Below are 18,550 nucleotides of genomic sequence, written 5' to 3'. Positions count from 1 at the left end.
TGTCTAAATAACTCAATAAACATTTTTCTAAATTTACCTAAGTTTCAAGCTGGAGACGATGACATTAATTTGATTGTCCAGGCTGTTCAGAAATTTATGAAGTAATATAATAAGCACTGGTTTAAGATTATTTTTGTTGTTAATTATGCAACTTACTACACTCGATTTGCACAGCAGTATTTTAGGTATTTGTTTCTCTTTCAAAGAACTAAAAGATTGCTTAGTTTCAGTTATGAAGAATAAGTATTTAGTTTTTACATAAATATTTAGGAAATATGAAGAAATAAACCATCTCACTCTTGATTTCAGTGCAGATCATGATCCCAGGGTCGTGGGATGGAGCCCTGCATAGGCTCCAAACTGAGGGTGGACTCTGCTTAGGATTCTCAATCTTTCTTTCTGCCTCTCCCCAACTCTTACATGTGTGTGTGTGTTGTGTGTTCTCTCTCTCTCTCAAAATAAAAAAGCCAAAACACAAAGCAAAACAAAATGAAAAACAAAAAACCCATGAACATCTGAGTTTGAAATTAGGGTGTGAAGTTCTTAGTATTTATTTAATAATTTTTCTCAATCCTTCAACATTCATTTGTCCTTACTAAATTTTATTCTAGTTGGTGTTACCACCATGTTGATGTGCTTGACTTTTGTTTGGCCTTAGCAAAGCCAAAATGCCTTCTCTTCACTCTTCTTTAAGTAAATAAAATACAGTGAAATATTTCAAAAAGATCTTTTTAAGTTCCAAATGAATAAAGAATTTGGGCTTACAAATATAAAGTTCTTAATATACCATTAACAAGTTGCTTTTCGGGGTTTCCCTATTTTTCTAACTTTCTCTGGACTATAAGTTGTGTTGAAAGAGACCTTGACTTCCAATTTTTTAGCTTATTGCTCCGAAGCAGTAACAACTTAGCATTCTCTCCTGAACAGCAATCATTGAAATTCAGTTATCTTCAAATACAAAATCTATAATAATGAACCCTCTCTGCAGCTTACCACGGCACTACCTTTACTTCCTAACTTACTTTCAATATCAAGTCTGCATACAAACTCTTAAACAGGAAATTTATGCCAAATACTATCTGTTAACTATCAATTTTAGATGACATTATAATCCTTACCACAGAGCTAGTTTCTAATTCTCTATTTCTCAAAGTGTGGTGGTAAATTGCATCAATAAATTGTGAAAGCCTTAAAGAAAGAACTGTTCTATTATAAATTTTCTGGCACCGTCATTTTTAAAAACAGCTGATTCGTGGAAGGTCATTAAATAAAATTATGAAGGCAAATTTAACAACAAAGAATCTTTCCTTTTGTATCACCAAGATAGGCTATAAGTACTATTGCTTTCCTTCTATATATTTCCTACCTTTGTGATGGAAGATAACTCTCCATGGGCTTTCCATGTTTCTGTACATCTTGGAGCAGAGGTACTGATTTAAATTTGTTCCAGACTAATTTTTTTTCAAGGAAGCTTGTATAATAAACAGACCTAATGCAGAGATAATATGTTCGTTCTGACAAAGTTATGCTTACTATCCTTTTATAAAAGATCTGGGTTCCCCAATCTCAGGGTCTTTCTCCTACAATGAAACTCACATTGAGGCCAGTATCCACTGGCCCAGTTTGCATGGCCCTGTAGAAATTGGTGGTAAGAAGACCAGTGCAAAATGATGATACATTGGCTACTGCCATTGCTGTGATTAATCAATTGTCTTTTTCTCTGACCCAAAAGACTCATGTCTTCTACCAGCGTTTAAGAAACTGTGGATACTAACTTGTTGGCTTGCAAATAAGGTAAAATCTAAAGCACTTCGCAGTTCTTGACAGATGGAGATAATTTCTTTGGTGTAAATGCCTTTTAGTTATCCTAACTATATGCTGTGCAATTTGCCCTGAAGGTCTAAAGTTAATGGGAATCCTGGTATTATGGTGTTATGAAAGGAAGGGAGAATTTGAAATGCTCAATTTTTTTGTTGTTGTAAAATATGTACTTTGATTTCCAAAATCAAAGATTTGAAAGTATGAAAAAGCACCTTTAAGATGACAAGAAGATCCTTGATAATATGAGGATACTCCTGAAAATGAATTTTCATTGTTTAGCTCTGGTCTCCTCCAAATTCACCTGTATCTCTTTTTGATTCTAATCATATATGATTTCTCTCGGGAAAAGCTCTACTTTTTTTCTACTGAGTCATTTTTTTTTTCCTGAGGAAACTCTATACAAGTAACGATTCTGAGTCACACATCAAGCAGCCAAACTGCTTGGAATTAAGGTGATAGAAAGTTCCAAGAACTAAGATTCTTAGTTTAGGTAATAGTAGGGGAAAAAAAAGAGAGAAGATTAAAAATTTTCAAGCTAGTTAGACAGCTGATCAGATTCAGGACAAACAGCATTAGCAGTGTTTATGGCTCAAAGATAAGAATTAGTGTGAGAAAGAAGAGAGATTAGGGAGATGAGAGAGACATGCCAGAGGATTACTGGGACTGTCTTCCCTTCATTTTATTTATTTATTCTCCAACAGCCTGTAAAACTCCTGATGTACAGTCCTCCGTCACCTCTGGGAAGAGGAGGATACTCCGCTTTCTCTTCAGATCATATAAATCTTTCGCCTTTTACCGCTGAGAAGAGGAATTGTTCTAGAAACTCTGACATTTTGCTTAAAAACAGGATCACTTAATAAGAAGCATCCATAACTCATCTTGTCCATCTCTCAGAATAGGATTTTCCCTCCTTATTGATGTTGTCTCACTTTCCTTTGTGTTAGACTCTGCTTAGTATACCATTCTCCCGGGTTAATAAAGAGGGATGCTAAATGTTCCCTTCTCTCTAATTTGTTACTAGCCTCAGAGGGACATTGACGATGACTCCCAATTCTTTTGAACCCTCTCCCAGGGTCCCCCACTAAATGCCCATGATACCACGCTGCCTTCAAAAGATCATTTCCCTGCTGCCTCGCTTCTGGTAGTCTTCATTTACAAGGTGCCATGCAAACAATATGTTAAGGCATAGTGGTCATATTTCTTTTTATTCGTTTTGGTCCTCCTGATTATTTTTGCCATTTTCACTAGAAACAATTTCCATGCAAGAAAGAATGAGATACAGGGAGTTGTGACATTTTAACTTAACTCCACCCGACAATATTTTCAAAGCTAAAATCAACAGAATTGATGCCAAGAAGAATTAACATGTAGCTCAATATTATCCTCCATGGAAAGAATGCCAAGAGAGTGATGTGACTTGCCAAAACTCTATAACCTTTTAATGTGAGCACTGTCTTTCAGTATTATTATTTTGGCAGGGAAAAATAATCACAAACTCACCTTCTATGAGAATAGTTTGCCTCTTGGTAGATGAAGAATTAAAGGGAAAAAAGAGCTATATTTTAATCTTATACTGAGTATTACCTTTTCAGTTTATTTAAAAATCATTTTTCCAAATAAAATAGTTTAGTAATAAGTTGGGCATATAAAGAGATTTGTTAGGTTAAGATGAATCATAAAAGGTGAAACCATTGTGTGCCAGACCCACCTTAAATTGGTTTGCAAATGCCAAGTCTTCACATCTCTCCCAACACCAAGTTCCATGACAATATTTGGGAGATTAAAATTGACATTGTTTCTTTAGTTGTCCCGAAGATTTTATCTTGATGAAGTCCCAAGCACTCACCTTTGCTCTTGTTTCCCTTATCCTCTGTGATGAGACTCCTAAGAAATTGTTCCTACCAAGGTCAAAGAGGTTGATGCCTGTGTTCTTCTCGAGGATTTTGATGTTTCCCTGTCTCACATTTATGTCTTTCATCCATATGATTTCACTCATACATGGAATTTAAGAAACAAAACAGATGAACATAGGAAGCGGGAGGTGGGGAGGAAGAAGAAAGGGAAAGAAACCACAAGAAACTCTTAATAATAGAGAATAGAGGTGCCTGGTCGGCTCAGTCAGTTGAGCATCTCGCTTCAGCTCAGGTCATGATCTCTCAGTTCATGGGATCGAGCCCCTCGTCAGGTTCTCTGCTGATAGCTCAGAGCCTGGAGACTGTCTTCAGATTCTGTGCCTCCCTCTCTCTCTGAACCTCCCTTGCTCATGTTCTCTCTCTCTCTCTCTCTCTCTCTCTCTCTCAAAAATAAATAAAACATAAAATTAAAAAAAATAGAGAACAAACTGAAGGTTTATTGGAGGGAGGTGGTGGGAGATGGGCTAGATGGTGATGGGGATTAAGGAGGGCACTTGTGATGAGCACTGGGTGTTGTATGTAAGTGATGAATCACTGAATTCTACTTCTGAAGCCAATATTGCCCTGCATGTTAAATAACAAAAACAAATAAAAATGCCCATTTTTTAATGGGAGTATGTCTAACACAGAAATTGACAAATGCCATATTACGGCTTTTTAAATTTACTTTTTTCTCGAAGAACTGGTTTACTGCAACACAGTTGTTTACAACCAAAGATATAAACATAAAATCATGGATTATTATTAAACCTCAGATGTTAGCTGTTCCATTCAAAATGCCACCTCCGACTTAAGTTTAAGGAAGTCTACCTACACAGAAGCCTACCTACACAGAAGCATCAGATTGTGAGTTCAGTGTAGACATCGATTAGTGCTTAATACTGCCTATTCTAGCAATTCCTACTCAGATCATTGCTAAGTAAAAATATAATAATAATGTAATAAAAGAAGTATTAGAGTTGATTATATGGATGTGCAGAAATTCTATTCTCTACTTACAATAGAAATCAGACAAAGCCAAGAGACTTTAAGAACTATTGTAATGTTACCTTTTCCCATTTTTATATTTTTTAAATATTTATTTGGGGGGAGAGGCCAGGAGAGAGGGAGACACAGAATCTGAGGCAGGCTCCAGGCTCTGAGCTGTCAGCACAGAAACCAATGCAGGGATTGAGCTCATAAACCATGAAATCATGACCTGAGCTGAAGTTTGTTAAGACTGAGCCACCCAGGTACCCTCTCTATTTTTATTCTTTTAAAATATTTTGATTTGATTTGAAAGACTGTTTTCCAGTGATCACATACTATAATATATTTTTTTTAATTTTTGGAATACAGTATGTTTTTCCAAAGAAAGTTTGTCAGGTTGTAAAAAATTTAATTACAACTTATCAAAACACCACATAATTTTGATTAGCATTCTATATCTCAAAGTTTCAATACATACCTATAAAATCTAATGGTTTATTTGGTTCATAGTATAAAGTCCATGTCATAAAATATAGTTTCATGTTCTTTCCTCCACGGCACGTATACAATTTATAACTATGTATTTGTGTAATTCTTAGTCAATATTTTTCTCCCACAGGTAGAGGCTAATTCTGTTTCTCTTACTCTTATATCTCAAGAAGAGACACATTCCTGACAAATAATAAATAATTTTTGAAAGAACAAATAGCTGAACAGAAAAGTAAACAGAATATCTTTAATATAGTCTAAGTATTCTTCTCAATTCTTTCTTCAGAATAATTTTCTCCAAATAGAGCAATTTGATGATTCCCAAATTACCTTTTATTTTACAATCTATATACCTTTAATCTTTTTCTGGTCTCTGCTTGGAATGCTCATCTTCTATCTAGATTACCTGGTGAATGCCATGCATTTTTAATTATTAGTTCTTTGATATCTTCCTTGATAAAGTGGGCCAAAGCAACATTCATTTCTCTATCATTTGTTTAGTTAGATCTTGTTGCAAAACATTAAGAATAACAAAAAAGGTTAAATTAAGCTAAAGGTATTCAATAGCACAAAAATGGAATCATGTATATTGATTGGAGGGTATATTAACTTTTGCATGTGTCTTTGCTGTTTTAATTAACAACTTAAAAAGTGGATTGAGTTACCATGTCTTTCTATTTTCTAGCTTTTTTTTTGTAGTGTTTTAGCTCCTTTAATTATTGCTGATCACTGACCTGAAGCAAAGAAGCAATTTTCTTGTAAACGTACTAATTACCAAGTAAGTGCTTGGTATTTGGGGCATAGAAAGCAAGGAAGAAGAGCAAGAGTTAAGATGCTAATAAGGGGTGCTTAAATTTGTAGCATTTCTACTTTAAGAGACCAGATATCATTTCTCAGTGTGAATTTAATGAGCAATCTTTATTTACTTTAAATATTCTAGCAAGACAATAGTATTACAGTGTATTGCTAGCCTGAGGCACATTTTTAAATGTGTTCCATTGTTAAAATAATGTAGGATAAATAGATCATTTAAATTCCAGTTACTATTGGTCACTGTAAGTGCTATTGTCAAGAAGAAAAAAAAAACAAGGAAATTAGAGATTTATGATCATGCAACATAAAAGTTCTCAAAATATTTTAGTCTAACTATAGAATTTTATCAGATGTTATTATTATATTATCCTAACTAATATAAACACACAATCTGAAAAATTATTAAAGTTTTCATCAAGTGTATACTCATTCAGAATATACAAAAGAAGAGAAAGTTTAGCATTTGTTTGTAATTAGATATTTATTACATACAAAAACAATTTATTTAAAATTAAGAGACACTTTGGCAGCCATCTAGTCCTAACCAAAATAATTATAATGCCCCAAATTATATTTATTTATTTTTAAGTACATTTATTTGTTTTGAGAGAGAGAGCACACACACATGATCAAGGAAGGGACAGAGAGAGGGGAAGAGAAAAAATCCCAGAATCGCAAGCAGGAGCCTGACTCGGGGTTTGATCTTACAACCATGAGATCATGAGGTGAGCTGAAATCAAGTGTTGGATGCTTAACCAACTAAGTCAACCAGATGCCCCCACCAAAATTATATTTAAAATATAAACATAAATTTATTACTAAGTGTGTTATATGATTATTATTTATTGTTATTTTTAAATGTTATTCTCTCTTATATACTGATTAACCTGATTTCCTATAAATATATTTTGATTTCAAATTTGTTCTGTTTAGCTCTTTAACAAAAATTTGCTTTTCTTAGTTCTTAAAAGATGTTGCATTTGTATTGTTAAAGTCTAATCAGCCAAGAAACATTAGGCATAAGGCTCTATTTAGTGTGGCAGCATCAGGTTTTTTGATATGATGCAGTGACAAAATTGCTTCACTGAAACTGAGGAATGCTGCTTCACAAGAGTTGTAGGGAAGTGTCTTTTGCAAGGTATAGGTTTGTGCTGATGGATAACAGGAAGGTCTAAGGGAAACAGACCAGACTGAATTCTGTTTCTAAGGAAGGAGTGGAAGAGAGTAATAACCAAAGAGGGTAATGTCATAAAGTATGGGCAGTAGAGCAGTTAGGTAGCCATAGTAATGAATTAAAAAAAAAAACAAAAACAAACAAACAAAAAACCATGATTGGTAAGGAAGAAACTATTACTCAAAAAGGGGGTCCTATGATATTTTACAACTACTATATGATTTTGGGATAAAAAAGGTTTCTTTTTTTCTATATCTTTGTCCATCCTCCCAGACTGACTTTAAAGGTAGGGCTACTCTGTTTCTTCCTCAGTCCAAGCTTATTTTTTACTCTTTTTATACTTCAAAGTTTTATATTCTTTTATCACCACAAATGAGTGATACTCGTAGTCTGTTAGGCTGCTATGACAAAATATGATACATTGAGTGGCTGATAAAGAACAGACATTTATTTCTCACAGTTTGGAGACTAAGAATTCCAATATCTTGGTGCCAACAGATTTGGTGTCTAGTGAGAACCCACTTCCTAGATGGCTGTCTTTCCACATGAAAAGGCAAAGAAGGAGTAAGATTGCTTTCTAGGGTTATAATCTCATGACTTAGCACCTCCAAAAGGCCCTATCTCCCAATACTATCAATTTCAGCATGGGAATTTTGGGGACCAAGGAGGGAATAAACATTTAGATCTTAGCACATTTCTATATAAATGTTGGTTATTTTAAGCCATGAATTATTTTTTTCTTTAAACACAATTTTCCTACTGTAGTAAAGTTTCTGTGGGATCAGAAGTCCAACTATGGCTCAACTGGGCCCTCTGCTCAGTCTCCTAAGTCTGCACTCAAAGGGTAGTTCAGGATGTGATCTCATCTGAAGGCATGAGTGGCAAACGGGAAAAATCTGCTTCTAAGTTCATTCAGGTTGGCAGAATTGATTTCCTTATGGCTGTGGGCTCCATATTTTTTTCTGGCTATTGTTGGAGGCAACAGTCAGATCATGAAGCCACCTAAAATTCTCAAGGTGGCCTATAGTTTGTTGATATATTGATGTTTCTAAAATAGCCACTTACTTACTTCATTAACCCTGCAAGGTGAATCTCTTACTCTTGGCCATATAATATAACTTAATCATGATTGCAATATAGCATTGCCTTTGCCATATTCTGTTAGTTGGAAGAAAGAGGCAGACCCTATTTGTACTCAATGGGAAAGAAATAAAGAAAGGCATAAAAACCAGTAACTGAAAATAATTGGAGATTAACCTGCAATGACTAATTTCTCCACAATGACTAATGTCATATTTTATAGTCTGAAGCAAACTCAATATGAATAGCATTAGTACTACTCAATGGTATCTATACTTTTCTTTCATCTACATCTTTATTCATTTCGTATAGTTTTTTCCCTAAAGACATCAAACACCTGAAGGCAAACTATTTTGATGCATTCAGTATTATTTGAAATCCATTAAAACTATTGACTTTTCACTTTGCATCTATATTTTCATATAAAAGTCCATGTTGCTATCAGAGAATAATAACGGTGCTTCAAGAACATGACTCCAGGGGGCACCTGGGTGGCTCAGTCGGTTGAGCATCCAGCTTCAGCTCAGGTCATGATCTCATGGTTCATGGGTTCAAGCTTCGCATCAGGCTCCATGCTGACAGCTAGTTTAGAGCCTGGAGCCTGACTTCAGACTCTATGTCTCCCTCTCTCTCTCTGACCCTCCCTTGCTCACGCTGTCTCTCTCTCTTTCTCTCAAAAATAAATTTAAAAACATTAAATTTTTTTAAAGTGGAACATGACTCTAACTTGTATAGCCTATTACACTGATACTAGTTTTCTTTGGCCTTCCATTTCATTAATTATCTAAATATGTGTTTGTTCTGTAACTTTGTAAAAGTGAAAAAATATATTCACATATACATCTACTCATCATTGTTCTCTCAGCTGAAATACTGTGTAGAAAATATTTTTCTGTGTTACTTTATTTTTGGAAATACGTTTAAAAGCCATATTGAATTGTAACTTTTAGAAGAGTTCCTGAGGAAATGATAGTGATATTGGCTATTTTCTAGATAGCTAAAACACGGCTAATTTTGAAGCAACTATTTTAAAAAATGAATAACTGTTGACAGATAATTACAACTTTTCAACACCTAATTAAAAATGTTGTCACAGTTAGAGGAATATTTTCCTTTTTTTTGCCATAAAACGTGTCTTTCTTTATAGTGTCCTGTGTACAGCAAATACTATAGAAATCGCTCTATAGCATTGTTCAAAACAGTCTCTGCACAAACAAGGTCGTGTGAATCCACAGTGATACACATATTCTTGGACTAATTAAAAGAGCTTGGTTTTTACCTAAGGATGTATATTTGAAACGTAATTGTTTTTCTCTTAAAAGATATTATTCCAAGAAGAAATCATAAAAACAAATTAAGAGAATGTTGCATTTTTGTTGTATATTTTTATATAAAACAACCATTTTATCAAGATGAGCTTATCAGAATTTTAAGAGAATTATTAGGTTTGCATATCAAATCCTAGTTATTCGAAGAAGTATCTTCAGGAGTTAGGGCTTGGAAACATTCTGTGGGGATGTAACCCACCCCCAGCACCATTTGAACCACAGGAGCTCCACTTTTATATGATTGTATAGATTATAGATCAATAGACCTATCAATATAGTTAGTTCTTTAAAAATATTTCAGTTCTTCTTCAATTAGAGATTTGAAAAATCTGTTCTAATTGGTGTACAGATGTATTTTTAATTATTAGCACTGAACAACCTATTCTAAAAGTCACATGACAATATGAAGGGTCAAAACAGCATAGAAAATCTTAAAAGGGAACAATGATATTCTACTCCATGTCAAGGTTTATATTAAAGGTACAGTGACTAAGTAAGTAGAATTTGGATACAGAGTGAAATACACTGGCAAATACAAAATAAAAAAACACATATATTTATGATTAGTTGATATATAACAGAGTGGTACTTCAGAGGGATATGGTGCTTTTAATAAATGATGTTGAATCAATTGACTATCCATATGAAACGTGAAATTTTATCACTTTTTTATACCAGAAACAAAAAACTGTGTTTTAGGGACTTTATATCCATAAATGTTCAATGCTTCTAGAGAAAAATAGAATATTTCCTCAAATTTGAAGTAGGTAATAATTTCTTAAATAAGTTAGGGTACAGTAAAATAAAGGAAATATTAATAAATTAGATTGTAATTAAGAACTCTGCTAACAGAGGGCTGGCGGGTATTCCCATATGTTGGAAATTGATGGGTAAATTTCAAAACTTCTCTTGAAATCAATTGAAAAAGGACCTTGACCAAGTCATTTCATTTCTAAGAATCAATTATATGAAAGTCATTAAAGAATTTTTTCTTAAACATTTACTTTATGGAGACTTACTAAAATAGAGAATACAATGTAATGTAAATTGAAAAAAAATATGCCAAAATGTCTTTCCACTAAGAATCTACTTTTTTAACTTTATCTATAAGGAAAGACTAAAATTTAACAATATTGTAAGCATGAGGTTAAAGAATATATCTATGTAGTTAATACACTTGAGAACTAAAGGAACAAATGGTTATTGAAATATTGATCCTATCTCTGTGAACTCACTGAATAAAATTATTTTCTTGGACTTATTTCAGTATCCCAGAATTTATAGAAAGAGTAGTTCTTATAAATTGGGGCTTTTAAATCTTTCAATTCTTGAGAAAATGAAGAGAGGGAGAATGGATGGAAGATAAGAAATTAGACAAAAGGTCTACTGATTAGAGATCTTCAAAAACAAAATGCATATTCCTCAGAATCAGTTAAGGTGAGACAAAGCCCAAACACTGAAAGTCCAATTTATTAAATGTAAGACATGAAACTTTACCCTAAGAAAATGTAGAACTTCTGTAATAAAGACTTCCTACCCTTCTTGTCTGCTTCGAACACCTCTTTGGCTTTGCCTTATTTTTCTTTTCCCAACTGTATTTCACATTGCAGAATGTTGAACTGAGAAACCTGAGTGGGATCCCTTTGCAGCTTCCAGCTAATGCAAAAGACTCCAGAGTCCTTTCGAGGGATATTCCTAGTCCTTAAATCCTCCCAATTACTGACATATCTAAATTGAAGACTACATACACATTCCATGAGAGTTGCTTACAAATCGAGTAAAGCAACATACTTGAATAATACAGCATTGACAAAATCTCTAATAGCCCAGGACCTTACATATGTAGTCTTCTCATTCAATCAAGGTCCTGTGACCTCTCACCACTGAAGTTTAGAAGAATAGTTTTCTTGGTGGACATCCACACATCGATTTGAGGCAACAATTCAAGGAAAGTTACTTTGAACAAGATCCTGTAGAAATCACTTTATGTATAGGATGGAGAGTGGATACAGTGGTTCTTTTATGAAAAAAGCAAAATCTCTCCTTTTGTCTATTGTCTGGAAAACCTTAACAGCCAATCTAGTTTGAATTCCCATTGTACTTTAATCTCAGTGAATTAAAATCTTTGTTTTTAATTTTTTTAAGTTTATTTATTTTTAATAGACATAGAGAGAGCATGAGAGGGGGAGGGGCAGAGAGAGGGAGAGACACAGAATCCAAAGCAGGCCCCAGGCTCTGAGCTGTTGGCACAGGGGCTGATGTGGGGGCTCAAATCCACAAACTGTGAAATCATGACCTGAGCTGAAGTCGGATGCTTAACCAACTGAGCCACCCAAACGCCTCTAAAATCTTATGAGCCTAATGTAGAAATTATTAGAAAAGGAAATCAGTTGCATGAAGATGTCCCTCAATCATGTTGCCTAAATTTCTGGTTCTTCTGTCAGGAGGAAGAGATTTGGGAAGAGAGGATTTTTCTCTGGAGGAAAAGAAGACAACACAAAGATCACATTTTTTCTTTGGCACTGGGTATACCCAATGTTCTCTGTACTATGCTCAATATTCCCATCTCCCATGCACACATAACAGTCAAATCCAATTTTAAATCCTATGTATCAGAATAAATGGGACAGGACTGTGTGAAACAGGGGAATAGACCAGAAAATTCCACAAATTATTTGTAAATTTAATGGAAACAGGGATCCAGTTAAACAGGAGGAAGAAATGGGCATATTTATAATGCATAGCTTCTACAGACATACTGCAAATAGAGTTCGTGAGAGTAAAGCCAATAGGATACAATATATAATATTTGTCATCTAATTGGGTGTATTCAGAGAAATAGCTTTATCTTGGCTCTATAGCTGTTAAATAAAAATAAACACTGAACTGGAAGCTGAACATATCTTTCCTGGGATAATAGGGCATTAGGTATAAAATTAGAAGATTTATCTAATCTCTTTTATGCTAAATGACACACTAAAATGAGAGAGTGAGTCTCAGTGATTTTAGAATGTTTTTTTCTGGATTTTATATTTGGAGTTGTTCTCTTTTGTTTGATCTCTACATTTGAAATCATTTTTTTTTGTAACTAACACTATGCTCCCTGGATTAAGGAAAACATGTCTATTTGTATATTGAAATTATAGTGTCTATTAGGTGTGTAAAAAATAATAATAAATACTCTTTGGAAAGTAAGTTCTTATTCTCCCCTCACCATTCTAACCCATGGTGCTGTGGGATTCTTTCCTGGCTCCTCCAATCAGGACATCTCTTGATGAAATAGCTGTCTCTTTCGTGTAAGTAGTTAAAAAAAAAAAAGTGGAGCAATAGCTCCCAGAGAAGAGAGCAGAGCAGACATCATTCAAATTGATGCTAATTCCTTTAGAATGATCCATTGAAGTGCTAATGATGCAGGCTCACTGCCTCCAGCCCAAACGCTCTGAACTTTGCTTCCTCCCTCAGTACCATACTATCTCCACAGTGCAAAATGAAAGTTACAGCTGTGGACATTCTGCTAAACGGTAGGCATTTTTCATAAGACAACTAACTACAGGAAATTCTAGCAAAAGGGGAAAAAATTTTCTACGATGCATGGTGCACTGTTACTTATTTTAATGACAAAGATAAGTGACCATCTCCTAGGAAAACCTCAGACAAGGCAGAACTATAATTTCTTGGGTGTAATTATGTCCCAAGAATGAAAACTCCATACTGATGCAAGCTTTTTGTTGTTCTCAAGGTTGGCTTTTGAATGTAGAAAAGTCTTTTCAGAAATTTAGGCAATTAGCATTCAGTTTATGAAAGCTTCAGTCTCAAAACTTGACCTCTACCTTAAACTTTTAAATTCAGCTTGCAAATCTTATTAGACTATGCATGAGTCCAGGAAATTTTAACACACTTTGAGTAAGTAAGTTCTTCTCTACAGATTCAAAAACTTTTAAGCAAAATGTGCATGTTTAATATATTTGTATTATTCTTTAAAATTCAATATTCAGATTTAACCTTTTGAGCACTTAAATGAGTCTTACAAATATAAATAAATAAAATTTGCACACGCAGTAAACCTCAACTTATCTTTGATACTGTAGTACCAAACATATATTTAATAAGATTGAAAGATAAAATGTAATGTTAAGTCACTTGCTTATATGTATTAAAATTGAGTAATAAGGGGGTTATTCTAAAAGTCCAAATTCTTTTAAACATACAGGGGTATGTTATTGTGATGTGGAAATGTTGGGGTTCAGAGCAAAGGGTCAAGAAAGAATTCTTCAGGCATCTTTAATGCAAAAGGATGGCTTTGTGAAAGCATGGGGATGGGAACCAGGGACAGAAACAACTGCCCTGGGGTTGTAAAGGGTGATGATTATATTTTCAAGTTAGGAGGTGGTTAGGGGAAGCACAAGCCTCCAAGGAATTTTGGAAACAAAGTTTCCAAGACACTGAGGGGGCTAGCTAGAGTTCAGAAAGTGTCATTTATTACTGTTTAGTAAGCCCTCAGCTTTGACACCCTTCAGATGTATATGAGTGGGCCTTTTGCTTGGAGGATAATTGCTAACATACATCTTAGTGGGTAGAGATAAAGGAAGTTTCCAGAGAAATTTCTATAAGTTTAAAGTAGACTCACAGGATCCTAGGGGTTCCGGATAATGTTAAGCTAATATTGCCTTTTGCCCTTAGCGAAGAGGCAGCATCAAGGTCACACTGCCTGTTTCAAGGACGTGTCAGTGGGCTCTAAATATTTAATTTTGTTTTCCTTTGTTTCCCATATCATCTATCAGGTACATGCTGGCCTCCGTGTTTATTTTTTTATATTTACTAACTTCTTTAAAATCATTCTGATTTTAAAAAGAAGTGTGATTTCTCCATTTTTAATTCTCCATCTTTGATATAATATTTTCTGTTGTTCTTGTTCTGTTATTCATCATAATTTAATCTACATTTTTGAACTGATTTTTTTACTCACCTCTACTTTTTGACCTGGGTCTGCCCCCTTATCATATGTTCCTTTGATTCAATGATCTCATGTTTGCTTTTAAGAATTTTAATTTTAAGTAATTATTTTATTTCTAACATTCTTTTAAAATCACTTAAAACACTAGTTTAGAGTTCTTTAAAATTTCTTTTTAATGTTTATTTATTTTTGAGACAGATGGAGTATGAATGAGGGAGGGGCAGAAGGAGAGAGAGACACAGAATCCAAAGCAGGCTTCAGGCTCCATGCTGTCAGCCCAGAGCCTGATGCAGGGCTTGAACCTGTAAGAACAGGAGTCTGAACCTAACAGACGCCATGGCAGGCTTTGTTTCCCCCTCTAAGCTAAAAGGCCTAAGGTCAGTCTCTTCGGAACCATTTGGCCACTTGGCCATTTGGCAGTCATACATTCCCCGGGGGTATCTAATCAGGAAAGCCCAGCTACCTCACCCCACCTTCCTAAGGGTAAGGCCTGCAGATGGGAACTTTAGATAAGCCCCTGTTACCTAGTGTTAAAGTTAACCCCATAGTCACCAAACAAGACCCTGAACACGCTCTGTAATTGGTTAATTTCAAAGATACCCTCAATGTTGTAATTGGGTCCCGCCAAAAGTAACAAACGCTCTGAACAGTGTGGATGGTTAGAGCTGCTGCCAATACTGTTGTACCATTATGATTGGGTCCCTGTACCTATGTCACAATCTCCTGTAACTCCCCCTTCCCAAACTCCTAAAAGTCCTACCCCGCCTTTGTTCGGGGCTCGCTCACTCTCAGCACGGATCCACCACGCCTGTAAAGTCTGTGAGCCCGAGTCTAGGCCCCGGCGAGCCTAAACCCGTAATAAAGCCCTTTGCTTTTGCATGCGTGCTTCGGCCTCCCTGGTGGTCTCTGGTTTCTGGGGGCGATAAAGAAATCTTGGGCACAACAAACCCACAAACTGTGAGATCATGACCTGAGCCAAAGTTAGACACGAAACCTATTGAGCCACCCGGGCACACCACGAGTGTACAGCTTTTATCTGTTCTGGGTATGTGTCTTTTCTTGTAATTTTGTTGTATGTAAAGCAATTATTCTGCTTATTATTCTTTTTGTAGTGATTTGACTTTAATCTTTTCCTCCTGCTTATATTTAGGTGAGGACTATTTTCCTATATTCTTAGAAAGTGCTTCCTATATAAGGGTAAGAATTATGAGCCAGGGTGTTTTACAAGCTATATAGCTCTAGGATTCCCTCTTCTGTTTTTATTATAAATGTGAAAACATCCAAATCTCTTCTTTATGAAATATGTCTCTTATTTTTCCTCTCTCAACTTTTGTCTAGACCTTCCTCTCTCTCTCTCTCTCTCTCTCTCTCTCTCTCCCTAGATTTGCTATTCAATTTAGACTAGATCACAGGTTTCTATGTGATCTATTAAGGAGTTTATCATGGAAGGAAATTTTAGGTGGTAAATTATCAGAGTTTCTAGTGTTAAAACCATCTCCAAACTGACTGAATTTCCACTGACCTTACACTCAGCAATAAACTGGAAACTGGAAAGCCTATACCCAGTTTTGACTGCTATTCTCAAACCAAGTCATTAACGTTTCTATATTAAAGACCCCTTCATTTGGGTAGTATCTGTTGGCTTTCTTTCCAGATTCTTCCATTCTCAAGGAAATGAGAAATTTCATGTCTTATTATTATTATTTTTGGTACATTTGCTTCATGCTTATGAGAATTTGACCCATTCTATTTCTATATTCTAATTTATAGAATATAGTTTCTACAGGTTTTGTTTACATTTCCTCTAGCTTTTTCTCCCTACTTTTAGTGGAAGAGATTCAAGGAATTAGACTATCAAGCAAAAGGAAACAAAACTAAACACAGCATTGCAGAAATCTTGCTTTCTAACAAGAATTCTTCTGTTGTTTAAATGTTCCTCATCTACCCATTTACAGATTAGTATTGCTGGTACATTCTGTATAATTTAATTTTATCTTGAGATGTGCCAACTTTATTATCATAATTTTTTCTTTTTAAAATCATGAAATTTTATTTCTTTTTAAAATTATACTATAATTGTATATCCATTTTTTTCATGTGTATCATCCTCTTATTGCTTTTTCCTCATTTTTTCTGCCTCGTATAATTCTGATCTTTCATTATCCATGAGTAAGACTGATTTTGATATGTGAGTGATAAAATTAAAGTGATATAAATGGTTTTATGGTGGTTTATTCAGGGCAGAGTGAGCTAAAATAGTGTAAAGCGATTTGTGTAACTGAGCATTAACTATTAAAACAAATATTTTGTTTGTTTTTTTGTGTCATTACTTTTCCATAAATCACTTGAAATAATATATTGTAAGCTTCTTGCATTATAGTAACAAGATTTCAACTTTTTATTGTTGGATTAGGAGCATTTTTCATTTAATAAATATTTATTTAGTGCCTACCATGGATTATTCTGGAAACAATGGTGAATATGACATGTCAGATGTCTGTTCTCCTATATTGCTAATAATTATATGAATTACTTGAATGTGGTATAAATGGGATCAGAAAATTGACTAAATTTAATTAGAGCCAAAACATTTCTTTGAATGTATTCCTTAAATAAAAATCTGAGTTAGGTATGAGTGCTGACACTTATATTTTTTACTGTAGATGACAGATAGCTAGATGATAGATAGATAGATAGATAGATAGATAGATAGATAGATAGATGATAGATAGATAGTAGATGATAGATAGAATGTTGCCATTTCTATTTTGAACCTACATATCAAGAACAAAGTAGTTGGTTACATTCCCCCTTGACATACACAGGTTTACTTTGCTACCTAGGATATTTAATCAGAAAGCAGGCAGCCTTCTCTTAAATTGTTTTCATTCTTTCAGTAAAACAAATTTTCTTTGTGACATTTAAATTCACATTTTGAATTTCCATGAGACCTCTCTCTTCTCTTCAGTAACCATTTTAATACAATTCTGAAAGACAATTTTTTTCTTAAACTAATATGGATAAAATCCCACCTCTTGAAAATGGGACTTAATACAGCTCATTTGGCCTGGCATGATGAGTTTATTTATGTAAAAAAAATCACTACTCTTAGATTCGGTCACCATTTTTTTTTTATCTCAGTGTGTGACATATTAAAAAGAACTATTTATTATTATTTACATGTTTTAAATATTTCTGGAGTTATTGTATGAACTGAATACTGCTTTTAAATGTTTTTGGGTTAAACTTTGAGTTCTGCATTTAGTTTTATACGTTAATAACCATGGTTATAGATACTGAGAAATGTCATATAATCTTTGGATAGCAGAATGGGAATTCAGTGGTTACTTTTATGTATAATGTCTTTTGAAAGATGCTACAAAGACATATATATAAATATGCTTCAGATAAAAATAAATATTTAGTCCTCTGAAAACAAAATGGATGAGATCACTCATCCATAATAATCTAAGAAAATTAAACATTTGCAAAGAATTAAATTGTTTTGATATTCATCATCATTATATGGTTACTGAGCATAAATAGATCAAAATATTGTCACATTTTGACATCCATAGGTATAATTATATTTTTGCCAAAGAAATAATTTTCATTAACAAAAATGAATCTCTTTCCTTTCGAGACACACCTCAAGAAATTTATAGACAGGTTGTTTGCACGTTTTGTCTGGAATCGATTTCCTATTTCTCAGTTCACAAGTGGGGATTTAGTGTAGCAAGAAGCAGAAATGAAAAGGATATATGGAAGCCAAGCCATTCATAACTTTTCAAACACTTATCAAAACTGTCTACAAAAAGTATTTTCACAGTTCTATAATAGTTTATCATTTGTACCTGACAAATTTATCACCAAAATGAAAGACTTAGTAGGTGTGAATTCAAAAGCTATCCGCTAATCATAATTGACTAGCATTTCAGAAAGGTGTTAGATATCTGTTGGATTTTTTTCTGAATTGTTCTAATTTTCAAATTGTTACTAATATGTCTAA

The sequence above is a fragment of the Suricata suricatta genome, chromosome 1, assembly GCF_006229205.1.
Source record: "Suricata suricatta isolate VVHF042 chromosome 1, meerkat_22Aug2017_6uvM2_HiC, whole genome shotgun sequence".
Classification (NCBI taxonomy): domain Eukaryota; kingdom Metazoa; phylum Chordata; class Mammalia; order Carnivora; family Herpestidae; genus Suricata; species Suricata suricatta.
The sequence above is the reverse complement of the archived record's forward strand: the minus strand, read 5'-3'. Positions refer to the sequence as shown.